Here is a 19,561-nt window from a genome sequence, read left to right on the forward strand (position 1 = left end):
CCTTAAAAAGACTCAAGTTCTATAATCAAGTACTGTCTCTTCTATGACACTTCCTGTCTTTCAGACTGACCTGAGCCAACCTTTTCTCAAACATTACAGTCAGTGATTTCTTTGCCCTTCTACCTCTCTGTGTTCATCTCTCTCCTATTTTAACTTCCTTTTGCATTTTTCTGGCAGCTATCAGGCAGTGATCTGTGCTATGTCAACAGTGCTGGCAAATGCAATTATTGCCATTGGAAGAATAAATCAGTTTCATTTTTAATCGTATTGGTGACACTTCTATATTTATTAACAGAACGTGCAAAGTAGAAATAAAATATAGAACAGAGTTTAGATAATGTTTTTGTCATGGTTCGTTAAGCATGTGTTGGCTACTGCAAAGGGCTGCATATTTTAATAGGTGCAGAACTGGAACACTGGACTCTGTCAGTATTCCTCACTGGGTGAGGCAGCGAGTAAGGAGCTGCTCAGGATCAGATGCTTTCCCACAGTCCTGCCTGTTCTTCATTTACAGTCTGTGTAGGCAAAACTCCCTATCAGGAGGTAAATGCAACAAGGTGTAAGCAAGGTATAACCAAGCTATTAAGAAAGAACTGTCGATTATATCCTTTAATAACTCTTCACTGTAAGCATAATTAATTTATTATTACAAAGCTGCAGGATTGTGTATGCCATATGTTTACTTTCTGTCTTCAAACTCTAAATGATCAGTGGAGAAAAATCTATAACTCCTGTGGCCATAGTATTTTACAGTCCCACAATTTAAGCCTGACTTTAACATTATCTAAGCAATTTAAAGTGTTCTATTTGCAGAAGACTTTCTGCTTCTGACAGAGAGTTTCTCTTACTGCAGTAACAGAGTAGTACTACTCTCAGTACTAAAGGCAGTACTGAGAGTAGTACCAAAATATTGTAGTGTTCATTTTTAGCTTCTTCCTCAGTGGAGCTCCTGGACATGTCAGCACTTAACCTGAAGTCTTACCTGTCTGTGCAAACCAACTTTTAAGATCATCCAGTTGTGCCTATCTTTGAAACCCTTCACAGCTTTGCCCCACACCACCCTGAAGCTTCCTGTCCATGTGCTGAGTCCTGCATGACTGTGCCTTACCCTGCTGTTTTCCAATCACATCCACTTGTTTGCCCATCAGTTTCTCATATGCAGAGTGCAGCTTCTTCTCCCCAGCATCTATACATGAAATACTTTATTCCTGATACTATGTAAAGAGTCCCTTCCCCCTCTGTACTTGTGCTTCTTCCTTCAAAGATTAGAGAAAACAGGACAAATATGAGTTTAATATAACATGATTATCCAAATAGTCAGCTACCACCTCAACCACTCAGTGTATTTTGTCTCTTTCTTTTCAATATTCCTATGTCTTTCCATTATAACGACCTAGAGAAAGGAACCATGTGCTTTTCTTATTGAAAAGTGCCCAGAGAGCACTGCTGTGTGTGCTGGCAGGTCAGCAATAACCGAGAGAATATTTTAGCTCAGTAGAATTTTTCATTTGAGAGTGGGAAAATGCCCTGTTATTTCATTCTTGTTTTTCCCCTCTGGCTACCACACTTGACACTAACTGATTTTCTACATGAAAAGGGATAGAAGAAACCATCCTGTCCAAATCAGCTTGATATTATGGAGTTCATTGGTTACTATAGCTGTTCCTTTTTCACCTGGCTCATGAAGGGAGTATCTTATTGTGCTTATTGATCGGGGTGCTTTGTAACCATGGGTGAACTGAGTTTCCACTTTTAAAATCAGGTGTATGTTTAAAATGTGAGGAAGTTGGAGGTATCTCAAAATGTAACAATCTAGCATTTCTCAAAAGAGACTTTAGAAATTAGCTGAACATACCTTAATTTATTACCTCTATTAGTAGTTTGTGGATTTTTGACTGTTTACTCCAGTGAATAGGGTTGTCCACAGGGTACAAGACCTTGCTGTCAATCTTAACTCAGATGACCATAAAATTATAATTAAATGAGCCTGAAGGGCTCAAATATTTTTTATTTTAATGATAAAATTATTTAAGTGTTCTTTCGTGCGACTGAGGTTTTGTAGTGCTGTTTAAGGAAATCACAGCACTGCCTAAAATCATTTAAAACTGCATGCAAACAAATATTTGTACACAAGGTGGTGATGTTAGCAACCAGCTTCTTTTTATTAGCACACAATAAATAACAACATATTGTTTTGGCTCTGAGGTATCTTCAGCTAATTTTGGATACTTGTATAAGGACAGATCTGAAATGTTAGCAAGAAAACTGTGAATTGGCCTCAAGATATCAGTGAAAGAATAACTTAAAAAGTCTTCATACCTTACAGAGTTTCTCGTTTTTTTATGACATAACTGCACCATGAGAATCATATAAAACTTGAAACATAATGATGGTAAAAGCAACATATATCAGAAAAGGTAGCTAATGCAACCTTTTATTAAAGATATCTTTCATATTTAAAACATTTCTCATTCTACAACTAACTGGTTTAAAAATAGCAGCAGTTAAGATTGGCTGAGAAGGAAGTCTTTCTTTTTAAACTGACATGGAACAAGGGTAGAGCTAAAACCAAGGAAAGGGGTAATAAATAATGACAACAGATGTTTGTAAACCTTTTGCTCCTGTGTTCACTGTTTCCATGTGTTTTCTTGTCTTGATGTGCTGTCAGCCTCCTCTCACCTGGGACTAGTGATATCTTATCAAAGCCTAAGCAGTTCCTCTTCACAACAGGCAGATAATAGTGCCTTTCAATTTATCATACTAGAAGTCTAAAAGAACCATGGGAACGATTGGTCAGGTGACAGTTTGATGGACAGTTTGACAGCCCTTAAAGCATCATGGGAAATGGTTGTCACCTGATTCTTCAGAGCAGCTGGGGAGATAACCTTCAGCATGACAGGAAAAACAAAAATCTGAATATTTGTGTAGGGTTTGCTAACAGCCGTAATGCTCACTTAAGTGATAATGGGGATGAATTTAGATTATTTGAAATGGAGTTATCTGAGCTGGGATCTGTTTAGCCTGTAAATGTTTTTGACATCTCTAGCTGCTTTTCAACACTTTTATTGAACGTAATTCTTCCAACAGAGGTAGTGTAAGGAGTGCAGATAGATTATTTGGTTTGTATTTTGTCAAACTCTCCACGCAACATGTGTGTTGTCTGCTAAATGAAATCAGAAAAACAGAACTCCTAAAAAATGTTGTGTCTTGCTTTGTACCTTATTGTTCTGACTACCCAAAAAATCATCATTTCCTCGTTGTGAAATACACTGTATTAGTGTAAACCAGGCAGATGTTTGCACCTGAAATCATCCTCTCAATGGCCACTGCTGTGGACTCCTGCTGAGATTCACAAACAAGTCAAGTATTGACCTGACAAAGACCATATCCTACGCTTAGGTCAAGACAGAGGCATTTGAAAATGATGGCATTGCTGCCACTCTGGTTTTATTGCTGTGGGCAAATTCAAGATGCAGTTTTCTAGGTGGTGTAATTATGGTACTTCTCAGAAACGCTGAAAAAAAAATATGAAAAATATGTTCACAACTGTAGGTTTTGGAGGAGAAATGGCAAAAATTGGTTAAGTATTTGTTTTTTAGCTCCAAAACCTGGATACGTGCCACATCTGTGATACATTAAACCAATGTAGAGATCTCACCGTTGTCCTCCAAGAAGAACAGAAGGAGTTGATGTGGGGGGTGGACTTAGAGGAAACCTATAATGTAACTAAACTGATCAGTGCAGTCAGGAGGACACCCACTGGAAACCATTCCTATACCAACTGTAAAATTACACAGCTGCTTTGAGCAAGTTGTGGAGGTTTCTCACCTTTCTTTTTCTGTTTCTGGTTGTTCCTTCATCTGTCCAACCAAGATGCCATTGCATTCTTTCACTCTTCTCTCAGTATCACTGATGCCCACCCCGCCTTCAATCATGTTTGCCATCTTCCATTTCCTTTCTCTCAATGTCTTTGGCTTCAAGGTTTTGAACAGCTGAGCTCTTCTTGCAGCACTTTTTTTTCCATTTCTTTATCTCCATTTTCTCTGTTGCAGGTAAATGACAAGTACAACTCCTTCTGAGTGCAGAACCTTGTTCTATGGAACTTTCATCTGGTATAATATCCTACTTTCTTTCCACTTCAGAGTCCCTCTTTGGAAACATGCTTCAATGCTTTTTATAATGAAGTTTGTAAACCACATATTTCTTGCACAAGAAGTCATAATGGCAACACTGTTATTTACTTTCTCCCCTGCTGAGGGACAGACTGTATAGACACATATTTATGATCACTGGCTGACACAGAATAATGCATAAATTAAGTAAATAAGAGGGATTTTTTTTCAGCATTAAATTGATATTCTGTCCTTCTTATCTTTGCAGAGGCAAATTTTAATATATTGACAAAAGTTTTAACAAGCTACAGACACTGTGTCAGAGTTCTGCCACCAGAAATTTCAAAATTTCATTCAGAGCATCTTCAGTATTTGTAATGTTATGCGGAATGTATTCTTAGTTAAATTATAAATAAAAACAATGATGCCCAGACAATTTTACGTATTTTCTATTTTAACTGTCGGTAAAATTTATGTATTCCATAAGCTGAAGCCAGTTTATTATTGGGGTTGCCGTTTAAAAAGAATAGTTTAGGATGTGGCTGTGTGCAATCATGCATAATGTGTCTCCTCACTCATCCCACTCTACACTGACTGAATTTCAGCAGAGCAAGGTACGAGGTAATTGCATGCTGGTGGTGCCTGTGGATGTCCACAGCACTCAACGATACACTGGCTTTGGGCAGGCCATGGCAGATGGTGTGTTTGGATGTGGGTTTTTCCAGATGAAGGTAGAGAAATCTCTCTTTAGGCTTTCACAGCTTGCCATGTAAATGCTATTGTTCCGGTCAGCTCTGATTTATATCCAAGGCTATGGTAAGATAAAAAAGGGCCCTTACCCTTCTGTCACAAACTCGTCTTTGTTGAACTTTCTTTTGTCAAATAGCTCATACTCTGACTCATCTTTTTCAATACTATGCTTAGTTTCAGAATCCAGTATTGTTTTCCTTAAAACATACTTTAATTGCACAGTTAATATTTCCTGAGTAAAAATTGCAAGCTTACTATCTGCTTTAGATATTTTAGATCATATAATAGATTTCGTATCATTTTTGCACAGTGATACTGAAAGAATCATCTAAGTTGGGCTTTTCTACATTGCCTTTTTAAATAATGGTAAAATCTCCTGCTGAAAATGAGTTAAACAAAATATCTCTAAGTTTATGCACTGCTTCTGCAGAATGCAAGTTGCAACTGAAGGTTTTTCCTTCTGTATTTTTGCAAACAAACAATGTGGTTGTCAGAGAACCTAATCAGTATTTGAACTGACAAACAACCAAACAAAAAAGGTATTTAGCAGGGCCTCTGATTTCCCTAATGACAGAATATACCCATCAAGGAAACTCAGTAGCAGCTGCTCCATTGTGTTAAAGATTTGAAGATGTCTTCGTTTTGAAAAAGTTTGGAGGGTTTTCTTTACTTTCACCAGAGAATATGTAAAGAGGCATTTTTATTTCTTTTTGGTGTGGGAAGAGAGAAATCAGCTGATTAGCCAACTTAATACTGCTTTTTGTGCCTCTGTATATTGGGCTCTTCAGTTTCAAGACTACATCTTGTGTGTCAGTTGTGACCAGATAATTGCTGATAACGAATACAACTTGCTCACTGGGCTTTCACATAACATCCATCTGGAAAAACTCTAACATGCATCTCGTGGAAAAGAGGAGAATCCTCATCTAGTTATGGGTGACAGTTTATTTCTTATGCTGTTAACTCACATCCTCTCTACATATTATTTTACTCCGACTGCTTTTATAATTTAAGTCCATAACATCCATTGCCATAATGTGATGAGGCTTCCAGGTAGTTCTGATGAAATACGTAAAATATTTGAAGGTCGGGTGAACATTTAGATCTGTTTTTCCCTTGGGGTGAAAAATTGATCTTGTGCTAAACAAGATAGATATTGATAAGAACACTGATATTGAGTCCAGCTGAAATCAATGTTTTCTCATAACTGACTAAAGAATTCTTTAAGTAACATCTAAAGGCATTCAATCATAAAAATGTGAAGACTTGAATCATCAGGGTAAAGACAGAAGTGGTGAATTGTAAAAACACAGTGAATGATTTGAACAAGAGAGGGAATCCAAGATAAGCCAAAAGTAGTCAATAAAGCTGAGGCAGGGGAAACAAGAAGTAGTAAGGAGAGTGAAACAACAGATTAGAATGGCTTCAGTGAAGAACAGCTGTGTTGGCAGTAATAAGAATAAAAATCCCAGGCAAAATTTAGAATTTTGACTGGGGCAAAAAAGTGTGCTGGTCTGTCATAGCCCCCTTCCTGGAATTTTACCCAGCGTTCTAGTTACTTTGTCTTCATTGCTTCCATGTGTTATGAAGACATGGACAGAGACTTCAGAGCTCCTTTTATGTCTCTTTCAAATTGGCAGCAGTATCTCATATCCAAAAGAATCACTCTCCAAAGTAGTCCGGGAGAATGATGCCTGCAATGGCAGCAGCAGTTTAACCAGAAAATGAAAAGGGATTTCTGTGTTTTGTCATTGTGTCATAAGGAACAGTTCTGAGATTGTGTCATTTGTAGTTCATCGGCAGAATTAGATATGCTTGTATTCAGTTGCTGACGGTGGCTTGCTATATTCTGAATGGCTCTGGAATGAGAGGGAGGATTCTCAGTTACAATCTATGCAGCCATGATATCTGCAGTATTGGTGGCACTTAGGAATATTTGGAGGAGAAACGGGAGTGCTGTTCATCAAATGAGGTACTTGACCACTTAGTCACAAGTGCTGATGATTCCTTATAACACTTTTACCAGTCAAGAAGAGTGTAAGTAGGATTCACGCGTCTTGGATGTGTATCGTTTAGAATATTTCACACTTGGTGAGTGTTCTGAGCTTTAGAAAGAAGAAAAGAAGCAGCATTTGTTTGCTGGCATAGGATGCATCTTCACAAGAGGAGCTTTGTGAGTGTATGTATCTACCTGTTCTTTTTTGAGGTACTTCACTGCTGCTTTTCAGTGTTTGGTGTTTTGCTGGTGACCTGTAGGCACTTATCTCCACGATGAAGCATTGTCTACCACAGACAGCTCAAAGGACTTGAATTCATAGTATGGGTAAGAGTTGAGCTATGAAACAATAAGGCACAGGTCTAGACATGTCAAAGCTCACAACTTCCTCTCCATTGTGGTCTTTGTTTCCTATTGTTGCTGTCAATGCCCCTGCTTTTCTCTCTTAATCTCACATGTATTATGAGAAAGCAATATATATATATACATATGTATGCCATATAAATAGATATACAAGTCCCCTAGATATGGTTATAAGAAAAAAAATAGTATTTATTATAGGAGTCCTCAGGATTGGATTGAGTTCACAGGTCTTCTTGAGTGATAGAAAATTCAGAGTGATCTTAATGAGGTGATGATTTCCCTAAAAGGGTGGCTACATTGTCTGGTCTTGTTTGTTGACAGCTAATCAGGAAGTTAGGGTCAGAATTTAAATGAAATCTACATGTTCACCCACATCTGCTTTTTCAAATTTGGGCAAAATGATTGAAGTAACACATCTGGGGAGTTTTGCAGTATTTGCTTTATCAAAATCCCAGTAAGAAAGTATTAGTCAGTTCATTTATGAACTCATTACTGTACCCTGAAGAGGACACGAAATCTATTTTAACTTATTTCTACAATGCTGAATCTAAATTAATTTGTCTTAATTGAGACACTTTTTTGCATTTGATATTTGAAGATAGGATTAATTCACAGCCATCTGTTATCTTATCTTGCCTTAGTTAATGATAGGCCCAGCGGTTTGGGGAAATGAAATGAACAGGCACAGGGGTCACTGTCATTATCTGGATCATTTCGTGTGATGCAAATTAAATCAGGTACATCATGGCAGCTAATACTGCATATAATTCATTTAGTGAAGGCTTTCCCATTGATCAGTATTAATTTTACTTCAAAAGGCTCATACTGCTCTCTTCAAGGAGGTGTCTTAGGTGCTAGCCATGTGCAAAGAGTAGGCAGGAGGGGTGGTAGCTACTTTCTCTTGTCCCATCTGGATTCTTTAGACAGTTCTTGTAGATTTGGGATTTGATAGGCAAAAAGGGCATGTTGATCACGGATATTCTGAAAGCAAGAAAGGTTACCCAGCTAGCCAAATATTGTTAGGAGCTGCAACTGTGCAACCTGTTTGCACTTATACCTGGAACTGACGTGCGGGAAGGAGCAGGAGTGCTGGAAGCGCAGCAATATAGGGATGACAGTAGGGTGATGTTAAATATATTGAATTCCAAAACTGGTAATTACTGTGTAAATTTCAACTGTGAATCTGCAAACACTTCCATGACCCAGTTACACTGAATTGTTTGTTTTCCGTTTATTTTCATATTTAGAGGCATTTTCACTTGCTTGGCCTTTCTTTCTAAAAAACTAAAGATAAGATTTTGGCTTTTTGTATCATTATACCTGACTTTCACCACCTTGGTGATAAAAAAGAATCCCAGAGTCAGTGCAAAGCACTGCCAGGGCTGATAAATATCCTTCAGCAGAGATGAAAATTAGGCTCTTGACATGTTTCTGGCACAAGCAGAAACTTTCAAACAATATTGCCGTTATTATTTTGCTTATGAGGAGAAGCTTTTACTATAAGACTAAATCACTTATCAGACATTTAATTAAAGCTTTAGTGCTTTTCAGGTTGAAATCTTCTCTACTTAACAGAGATGGGAACTGAAAAGTGAAGTAACTTAATCAGTGTCCTGTAGTGAGTCTTCAGCAGCTCTTGGACTTGCATGCAGGAATCCTGCTTTGCAATCTCATCTGGTTAATATCTTCCTTCTCATACTGGAGCTATAGCAGTTCCACCAGCATTATCCCTGTCTTGCACCTGTTTTTTCAGGGTCAGCTCTAGTTCTGGATATTTCATTAGTATGTACGCATTTTATTAACTTTCTCTGCAAATGGCCTGTGCAAGTATTTTAATGTTCTCTTTCCCTGACTGAATAGTTTAGGGCTACACAAAATTTATTAATTTTATTGTTATTTTGCTAATGCACTATCTTGCATATTTGGTAGTAAGCATTTTCACATCTGTGGCTGAATGATAGAAGCTAAAGCTGATATGGATTTTCTATTTTCCATCACTCCGTATCATTTGTAAACTCTTTAGTTCTGTAAAAGATCTACTTTAAATAAATAAATGTATCCTGACTAATCCTCTTTGAATAAGTGGAAAGCATTTAATCCCATGATTCTGTAAATCCAGGGTAGCTGTCAAATTGTGTGTTCATTTTTCTGCATTATCTAAATCGGTTTGTATCAGATCTTTCATTGACAACAACAGTTTGTTATTTGGATTAAACACCTCTCGTGCTCTATAACCTTTCATTTAAGAGCCATTTGCATCCCTTTTTTTGGCTGCTACTTCAATCATCTGTATTTTAACAGTTCTTTAGGAATATTTGCTGCTAAATATTCACACTGCATTTAAAATTGCCTTTTTTTTCCAAATTGCTAACACTTCTTCAAGATCTGAAATTCAAACTATTTTTGTTTGTGTCACCAAGAGGCTGAATTCATTTATCAGTTTTCAATTTAAGAAAATAAAAATAGATGATTCATGAACTTCATTTCAAAATTTTTAAAAGTGGTTCATTAATTGAACAGCAGCTGGGGGGAAAAACTAATCAGCTCATTTCAACTGCAATAGCTCATTATCATTTTGTCTGATGAAATCTTTGGAGGCTGGTTTCATGGGAAATGGGTCCTTCACACTGTTGCCCCTCAACTGTCTGGAAAAAGGTCAGTTGCCCCCATAGAGTAATTAAAGCTTATGTTAGAACACGTGCGTCCATTTTTTAATTGCTAAGGACAGAAACCCTCTCGTTGTTTTGACACGAAGGAAATGTTTGGGTTCTTCCAGTTCTTCAGAACAGTTTCAGTGGCTCATGCTGACAAGTAAATATTTCTGATTTCTGAAAACAGAGTAAATACGACATGAGATGTCTTGTCCAAGGAGCTGTAACAGTTCTTTCCCCTAGTAAATCTCTTTATTTTGACCACAGGGATATGAAGGATCACACCTCCATTTTAGCTTGTACTATCCTGAGTTGGGCAAGACTTTAGTTTGGGAATCATGGAGCTTTTGGAAATGGTACATATAATTTAAGTCCATATGTTACCTCTTGAACTTCGCAGTCTTAATACCAGCGCTGTAGGACAGATCTTTTTTTAAAACATGTTTCCCAATAAAATAATAATGTAGATTCATAAATGAAAGGAAAATATGGAGAGTCAAGATTCTGGATTCTCTTCCCTGTTCTTGTTCAACCTGGGACAAACTTTTGCCTTATTTTGAGATTATTAAAATTAAACTTTCCTATAACCAGTCTTGTGTTATGGTTATTTTTTTTAAAGTTCTTTGCAACAGCTACATGACATGTTTGAGAGATGCGTACAACTGTAATAGCCATAATTTTAGTATTGGATTTATAATGATTTTGCCAATGATGAACATTGTAGTGGAGTAACAAAACTCTATAACTTTCAGAAAATAATTTCTAGATTTTAATGTTAAAATAGCCAAGCGTACTTTTTAATTTTTCTTTTTTTAATATTTCTACTAAATGAAGAAAAATCTCATTATTCAACTGTAGCTTTTGACATTTAATAACAGCATAATTGTAAATAGAACAGTCCATTTTTTATTATCTTGTAGACTAAAGAAGTTTATAAAGTAAGATATAAGGAAGTGGTTGTTTTCATGGTTTCTCAAGTCTGTTATGTATCTATGCAGTTCTTCTAATTCAAATTGTGCACACCAGCATAACATTATTTAGGTCATGGATAACTAATAAAAATTCAAAACCCCTGACGCACTACTTAGACATGCTACTTAGCCAAGTAGTCATTTTTATGAATTAAATTTATTGTACATCTGCTGTGAAGTAATTGGTGAAAGATCTTCTGCAAATTTTGTAATTAAAAATCACAAGCACTGAAAGTACTGGAAAGTACTGAAAAATAAATGCTTTGTTTGAGCTTCCACTCTGAGACATGATCTCAATAAGGAAGGTAAGGCTGGCTATACAACTAAATTCTAGTTAAGATTGCTTAACTCCAATTAGGATATGAAAATATTTTTCTAAACTTTTTTCACAATAAATATTGTACTTCTTCCAAAAGAAAATCTGTATTTAGATTAAAAGCATTGTTTTCAAGTTAATAACTTTCTCCAGGAAAATTTATGTCAAAGCAATTCCTTTCTAACCTTACTTTTACACTGGGTGGGGTGAGGGGGAATAGCTGGATACCTGCTTAAATAATCACACTGTGTATATGTCTTTTGTTTTTAATACTTGGTGGTACAGTGTGAAAAACTTGGAAAAGTTTCTTACACTTCTAAAAAATTATAATTCCACTTCGTAACAGCACAAAATTTGCACAACAACATTTATCTTTGCCTTTTCAATTCTGAACCACTGGAATCCAGCGGGTTGTATTTTCTAGTTTCTCTCTGCCACCATGAGGGCAAAATTTTACTTTTCCTGGACAAGTTGATAACTTAACCTTACCTAAGAGCTGAAAATTGTCAGTATTTGAGGTGCTTCATAAATACATGCTCAAACTCTAATGTGGATCAGTAGAATGGTTAAATCGGAATCTCAAATAAATGGTGAAAGTTATTGGCCTGGTCCATCTGGTTCCTCAGCACTTGAGAGGAAAATAAAAATTCTTCCAACTTCTCTTGGAAGCAAAGCACAGGAAGAATGAGATTGTTTGTCCTGTGCAAACAATAAACACTAACCAGCCACAAACCCTTAGCACATTAAGTGGAAACTATTTATGTACACACGGATATGTTTGCCTGATATAATGTGGTTTTTAGCCTCTTCTACTACTTAGCCAGACTTACCAGATTATAGAGGCATTTTCACAGATATTTAAGTAATGAATGATTTGCTATGATTTTGAAGATATGTAGTCTTATCCTACAAACAAGTAACCATGAATTTTATGTGTTTACTGTAGGAAGGAAATTGTTATTTAACTGTGGGAAGATGAACCAGAACTCAGGGATATTGCACAATAAATCATTAAATTTGTGCTAAATAAATTGTTAAGTATACTATGAGTTTAAGTAATTTGTTGCCATTGATACACAGTTTCACTCTTGCTGTGCTTTGCAACAAAATACCTTTTCCACCTTCCAATAAAACTCTGGTTTGATTCTGCCCTTCTATCGGAGCTCTGGGGGTTTGTCTGGTTTACTTCCATTGTGCTCTTCAAAAGACAGCTTTGTGCTTTGAGCTTTTTCTAATTATTGTATTTTGTACTTACGTTGGTGATATGAAAAACAAGCTTGAAAAGAATAAAATATAAGTAAATAAGAGTTTTTCAGTGACTTTCTTGGCATAATACGTCCGGGAATTTAGTATGAATTTAGTTCTCCCCTCATAATTACCTTAATGGTGGATAATTCCTGGCTGGGAAAGCCACATTGGAATTGGTTTCATACTTTGATACAAGCAAGTTTTATGGGCATGGCTACTAAATAGTGAAAAGATCATATTTCAAAACCTTCAAGTAAGACTCGTAACCCATGATGCTGTTTGTGCAACTAAAAGCCATTGGAATTGATCTCCTTTTTGCACACAGGAATGTGGCTAACCTAGTTAATTTTTTTTATTGCAGATTCAGTGAAAATTACAAGCTGCATTCAAATATTGTGCTTTTCCCTATATATTGCATTACTTAAATATAACTTTTTCAGAATTTCAGAACATATTTAGTACAGGCATTATGTATTTTGTACTATTGCCTTGGAAGCCCATAGTGACAAATTGGTAATGGTCACATGAAGAATAAAGTGGCTTAAAATGTTCTGCTTATTCAGTAAATATGTATGAATTTACTGAAGATTTCTGTAAAGACTATAAACTTCTTTGAAGTTTTTATTTTTGCTACTCATGGTTTAAAACACCACTTTTCTTTTAAATGCATGCCAAATTTCCAGAGTAAAGTATCTGTAATGGCTACTTATAAAGAGTGCAGCCTCTTCTACTTCAAATAGCATCATGACTCACTTCACCAATAGACACCTCTTTATTTCAAACAAGAGAAGCGTTCATTTAAATGCTGCTGAGGTGACAGACACCTGAAGAGAAGCATCTGATGAAATTATGCAGGTGTGCCAAAAATCTGTGTTCTCACAGAACTTCAAAGCAGACAAAACTAAAACTTTAGCAGGTTTAAATCTGTATAATATTCTAATTTTATTGTCACATGGCTGTGGTTTCCAATAAGCCAGTTTCAGTGTAGTATTTGTCCAGAACATCAGAGCTGATGTGGCTGATGCAGCTTCAGCTTTGGGTTGTTGGCACCCATTACGGGGGACTGTCCCTAAATGTGGCTCTGCAGGCACCCCCAGACCCCAGCTGTGGCCCTTCTTAGTGCCACGGCAGTCACATTATGCACGTGGGACACCTGCAGTGTGGATCTGTGGGGTAAAAATGATGATGGTCACAGACGTGGATCAGTGACTCAGGGAGCGCAGTGGGATGGCTCAATTACTGCTCCACTGGATAGAATGACCTGGAAGGAAATGGCAGGTTTGCCTGGGGAAGATATTCAGAACAGATCCCTGGGCTTAAGTTTCTTCCATATTTTCCATTAATTCATTTGCTTTGCTGGGGATTTATGCAAATGATAACTTCTTCCCCTTCTTGTAATCTGAGAGCTCTGTGGAGCCCCTGGATGCTGCCTGGCCGTGGGCAGTGGGCAGTGTGGGAGCAGCCTCCACAGGGGACTTCCCAAGGTCTTGGTTGAATTCCGCAAGGAAAACACGTGATAGACAGGATTTCATGGCTGCAAAAGATACATCACACAACTACCATACACTCCTGGTTTAAGCAGTGAACTACGAGTTTTAAGGAGCCCAAATGCTCTCTGTATTTAAGTGTTGGTTTCATTTTTATATAGAGCCTTTGGTGGCCAGATCCATCCCATACAGCCATCAGATCCATATTTTGGGTTGAACTGGCATTTTTGTGAAAATGTTCTAGTGACAATAGACTGACAAGGTACACTTTGTAAATCCAGTCCCGGTAACTTCATCAAGCACTGAGTTGAATTAATGTCTCTCATTCTTGTCCGTTTGCTTTCTCACATTGTATAAGAAACCATGCTTTTTTTGACTAGAAATTTTTAGATCCAATCCTTAGATTTTGTACAGATGAAATTTTGATGAAACAGAGGAGGAACGGAAATTTCCGTATTTTAAATAAGAATTTATTGGGTGTAGTTTTGATGAAAAATGAATACCCTACACACTCTTCAAGAATCTGAAAGTTAAACACATTGTGAGTAAAAGAAAAAAAAATTTGTAATTGTTATTCAATAGGGGGAAGGGAGGAAGAACAGCGAAATTTAAAGAAATAGTCAATTTTTATCAGGTACAATTGTCATGAAAAATTGATATTTTATGGTGAAAAATTGCTCATGCTGTTAGGTTTAGTTGGGAATTAAATTCTCCTAGACAGTTATGTGTTTTTTTTTCTTGAGATATACTTCTTTATTTCTTTTATTTTAAATGACAGTAAAAGAATCTAAGCTTCCATATTGAAATAAAATTCAGAATTAATAATTTAAATAAGTATTTTGTTTTCAATTCTGAGAATTACAGTCTGATAGTCCCCTTTAATGAATTAGAACCCTTTGAGGATGGAGCTTGTCATTAACACACATCATCAGCTGATGCATTTTAATAATACATAGAGTTGGAAGAGAGAGGAAGTGTAAGCTACTGAAGCTTGCAAAACCAATCCCCTAAAGCTTTCATGTTTTATTTGAGCATATGTTTTGGAAGTGGTGGTGTTGACACTGGTGGCACTAATCTCCTCTTTATCTTGTTTTGATTAAAAGGATATTTGAATATTATTTTTGGCAAACTTTTATCTAGCCTCAAAGGGGTTCCCTTGTAGCAGCTACAGAGAAATGGCTATAATAAACATGTTCTATGATACACTTACATCACACATTGTAGCCACTGCTGGTGTACTCCAAGAATGCAAAATACTTCTGAAAAAAAACAGATGAGCTTGCATTCAATGCCAAGTGTGTGAAAATATAAAATTATGCTCTATCTTTTTTATTTGCTTATTTTGCAAACTCAGCTGTGTGAGTTGCTTCAGCTGCCTAAAGGCAACTGTGTATTAGATTATTCAATAAATCAGTTAGTAATATATATGGTTAGGAGACAAAAGGTTACAGCAGTTTTATGACAGACTTCTTTTTATTTTTTATAAAAGCACACATCCTCTTTTCTTTACATCTTTTTTGCCACCTGTTAGATGGCTGGGGTAACATTCTGTCAGAATGTTATCATTTTCCACCTTAAGTGGTATTAACAGTATAAAACTTAATTTTCAAAATACACAACAAAATATTTTTTATCACTTTGGTTTATGGAATATGCAGCTGTGTATAACTGTCCCATGGATAGTGAGCACGGTGTAGATCCTCACAACCTTAGTCACTGCAGGACAACTTACAGAGCAATGGTTCGTCCATTTGATCAAATATCACAATTGGGGAAGATACTTGTGTTCTGCTGTCCTTTTGCCATTTTATCACTCTAAAGCAAAGATCAAGGAGTGCAGAGTAGATCATCTTCTCTGTGTATTTGTGTATCACAAAGGCCCTGATTTCTTAGGCGCTGGATCAAGCCTCAGGTCTCCATTTCAGCATCCAACACTATTAGCATATTACTTCTCTTCTTCATCCCTGTGGAAGGTGTTTATAAGTAATATTGAGTGGTTTAAAAGCTTGTTTACCTCAGACCCCATGCTGATTATTTGGTTCTTAAATATGGATTAAAGTGTCTATTGTTAGGTTTTAAATTGAATATACACTTTCAGTTGAGAGAAATGGGACTCATAGTTGGTCAGTAAAATCAGATCACTTTTTTATGCAGTTATTTCAGACAAGCCATTTTAATTACTCAGAGCAGAAACACATTTCCACCAAAAACCTGCAGTATGGATTTGTCAATACTGGGATTCATTGCTCAAAGAAAGAATAGAATGGCATGGTGTAATATGGTGGAATTATTGATAGCAATTTCTTGTATTTTCCATCCTCTCAACATTGTTCTTGTGTGAGCTTTCAAATGATTTGTTTTTCAGCAGAACTCTTACTATTTCTTATCTCCTCTTCCAAAGCTGTGACTGTCTCCTGTTAGTCAAATGTTTGTTTTACAGATGGGACCTTCTTTCTGTTCTTTAACTACCCAAGGCTCACAGAGGGTGATTCTGTGGTTCCACTGGCTTATGCTTCTCTGCATTTGGCACCTCCACAAACCCCTTCTTTTTGAGAAGTTCAGAGTTCATGTGATGTTGTTCTCATTTTTGTTCTTTTTGGGAAGCTGTGTCTTGGGAATGTCTGCTGGTTGCACTCAGGTATTCAGATCACATATGTTGCTGTGCTTCTCTGTGTGGTACACAATGGTCATGCAGCTTCTCTTTGTGGAATGTTGCCTCCAACTCAGAACTCTCCAGCTTTTGTCCTTGCTGCTCTGTTTCATGGATTAATTCCACTGGCAACATTTTCAGTTGTTCTGGTTCCCTACATTTTTCTGTCCTGTTTGTTGTGTTGCCGTAGTTATGCTCCTCCTCAGAGTCAAAGCTCACATGATCTTGCTTTTGAGTTTCAGAGGTTAGAGGGAAAGTGGTCATGTTTTCTGCTTCTATACATTTATGTTCCTCCTCCTTTTGTACATCAGAGAAGTTCTGTTCCTCCTTAAAAGTGCGTTCTGAGACTCTGAACATATGTTCTCTTGCTCTTGGTTGTTGGTTTCTTTTAATAGATTACTCCCAAGAACAAAAGCACAAAGTGTTCAGGTCAGGTTCAGTGTTCAGATTGTTGCTGTTCAGTGCTTGGTACCTCATGATCTGCTGTGCAAGGTGCAGTGTCAGCGCTCACATCCTTCTGTCACTTGTAGTTGGGTGTTTTATAATAAATAGCATTCAAAACTGAAGGATTTAGACTTGCTGGTTCCAAAGAAAATTGTTTTCCTGGAGGGTGGTAGTGGCAGATTCTGAACTGATGTTCAGAAGGAATTTTGAATGTGTGGCAGTTGTAAACACTTTTGTCCACTCCTCTAACCCAGGTCTCAACATCTTACCTAGCAATGCCTTGGAATTATACACTGAACTCATATCCTCCCGCCGTCTAAGCAGTCCTTGACTTCATCATCTGTGTAGCAAAGACTATGTCAGTCTTTAAGAATCTGTATTAAGTCATGAGACCCAATAGGGACTATCATGTTAAATATCAACACTGCTGTCTTCCCTGAAAGCAGCAAACCCAGTAAGTGGTTAAATTTCCAGACAAGCTGTAGTCCTGAAGATGATCCCTTTCTTCTTTGTTGACTGTTGTCACTGGTAAATCCTTGTGCCACATGCTGGCCTTGTTCAAACTCTCAAACATAGCACAGAGAAGAAGCAGAATTAACACACTTGGTTTGATGGAGATGGTGACACAGAGAAGAGAGTTTAAGGGTATGTTAATTTTCAAGTACCTCAGTATGATTAAAAATTAGTTCATATTAAAATAAGAGCTATGACTACTGTCTGAACTTCATAGGCTTTCAAGGAGATTATATTGAGAATCTTTCCATTAGTCTCTATGATGTTAGTTGAGTTGATGCCTATAAAGCATTCAAAAATCCTATTGATGAGTGTTAGAAAAAGGGTTCATTTAGATTGATAGAATCTCTTATGATAACATTTATAACAAAAACCTTAGCTTTGGCAGACTGATGCCTTGGCTTTTCAAAGCTTCTTTTGGTTTTAGATCCGTTAAGGAAAGCTCTGTTTTTGTGTAGTTATCCTTTTGATAAAAAATAGTCTACTGATATCCTTCTAGGAGCAGTCATTGTGCAACTTACTTATTTACTCCACAAAGATGCAGTAAAAATATTTGCTATTCCTGCAGCACTTCTCTTCACAAGTAATTGCTGCCTTGGAAGGGACCAGACCCTTGAATTTTGTAAATGAATCCCAACCTATATTTTGGCCTAGTAAAGCTTTTTGGTTTTTTCCTTTTAGTTTATGTACACAAATTAGTTGTTTTATAGAACATGTATATGGATTTCATCAGTCATGAAACACAACGAAGCAACCTAAAAGAAAACAGAAGTGATAAATGGTTTCCTGGCTTCTATTCAAAATTCTTGTTATGTTGTGGAGTACTTACTATGAATGCTTGGCAACAAAAAGGCAAAGATCCTATATTATACAAATACTTAAAAGCCTGCACCCAGAGACAAGAGAATGAAACAAGAGGTGGTTTTATATATGTAGTCCCTGCTGTCTCCTTCACCTCTCCTGGGAAGCAGTTATGACATAATAGGATTTGAAGGTTACTCTTCAAATTTCCTTTCACCTTCAAGTGAGTAACCCATGTCATGCATTGCAGAAAAGCTGTCCTCTTGACATCTAGTGGTGGAAAAATGGCTTGAAATAAGTCTTCCTGTCAGAAAGAACTGGAAATAGGACTTACAGAAGTTAAAACTTAATTCTCTTCTGTTTTTTCTTGTTTAAATTTTCAAACCATCCTGCGGGCTAAGAAAAAGCTGAACTTAAATACATGTGTATAACATCACATAGTAGGTCTGAAAGTCTTTAAACTAAAGTTTAAAGTTTTCTTGTGTGAGAATCACTTGTTTCTTTCCTATCTATCATCATTAAATTTTTTCTTGCTGGTAAGAAAGAATGCTGTGTTATTTCAAAGCTATTAACATTTAATTTCCTATCTTAAATTGCTCAACAAATATTACAAGTAAATATTTGTGAATTTTGTCCTATAAATTATTACCAGCACCTTTTTCAGCCTCTGAAAAGACAATTGGTCATGGAAATATGCCTGTTGGGGAAATATTTAAGAACAAATTTATTCGTGGACAAAGATGTTTCCTAGAAAGAATTATTAATCTGATAAAATGTATTTTAAGACATTTGTATCTGAATTTTTTTACAGTTCTTTCCAGCACAAATTTATATTACAATTGCCATTAATTGTTTAAAATGCAATTTTAAATCAACTAAAGATGATTCGCACTATATTTTTTTTTTATTCTCAGTTGTCCCTTTTCAAATTGTATTTATATATATTATTAGCAGCCGTCCTCCTTTCACGTAGTTAGCACAGCAGAACACTAACTCTGTAATTTACTGATTTTAATACCAGCTATTTCTCACTGGATATTGGTACACGGGCATAGAATTCTTTGGAAAAGTAACAATAAGAATTTCCTTGCTAGTTCTCTAGTAGTTGTTGCAAAACAGCTGAGATGCATTAGCTTCTGTAATTTCTTATACTTTCCTTTCCCCTCATAAAAAAGGGTCCTTTACTCTCTTCAGTAATAGGTAATTGCAGACCATGGTTAGTCTTCTTTTAGTTGAGCTTTAGTCTTTTGTTGGAGGGT

The 19,561-nt window shown here is 36.5% G+C and overlaps 1 protein-coding gene and 1 long non-coding RNA gene across 3 annotated transcripts in view; one reads left to right on the forward strand and one right to left on the reverse strand.

Annotated features, from left to right (window-relative positions):
- LOC108495262 overlaps positions 1–19,561 on the forward strand; it is a 268,389-nt gene that overhangs the window by 164,153 nt on the left and 84,675 nt on the right. The gene's annotated exons all lie outside the window — the stretch shown is intronic.
- Positions 352–2,796, reverse strand: LOC108495263. The gene is made up of 3 exons (XR_001874052.1): positions 2,613–2,796; positions 1,109–1,256; positions 352–533 (listed from the first exon to the last, which is right to left on the reverse strand). It is a non-coding gene; the product is annotated as an uncharacterized LOC108495263 (long non-coding RNA).

This window comes from Lepidothrix coronata, unplaced genomic scaffold, assembly GCF_001604755.1.
Source record: "Lepidothrix coronata isolate B3197 unplaced genomic scaffold, Lepidothrix_coronata-1.0 Scaffold29, whole genome shotgun sequence".
NCBI classification, from domain to species: domain Eukaryota; kingdom Metazoa; phylum Chordata; class Aves; order Passeriformes; family Pipridae; genus Lepidothrix; species Lepidothrix coronata.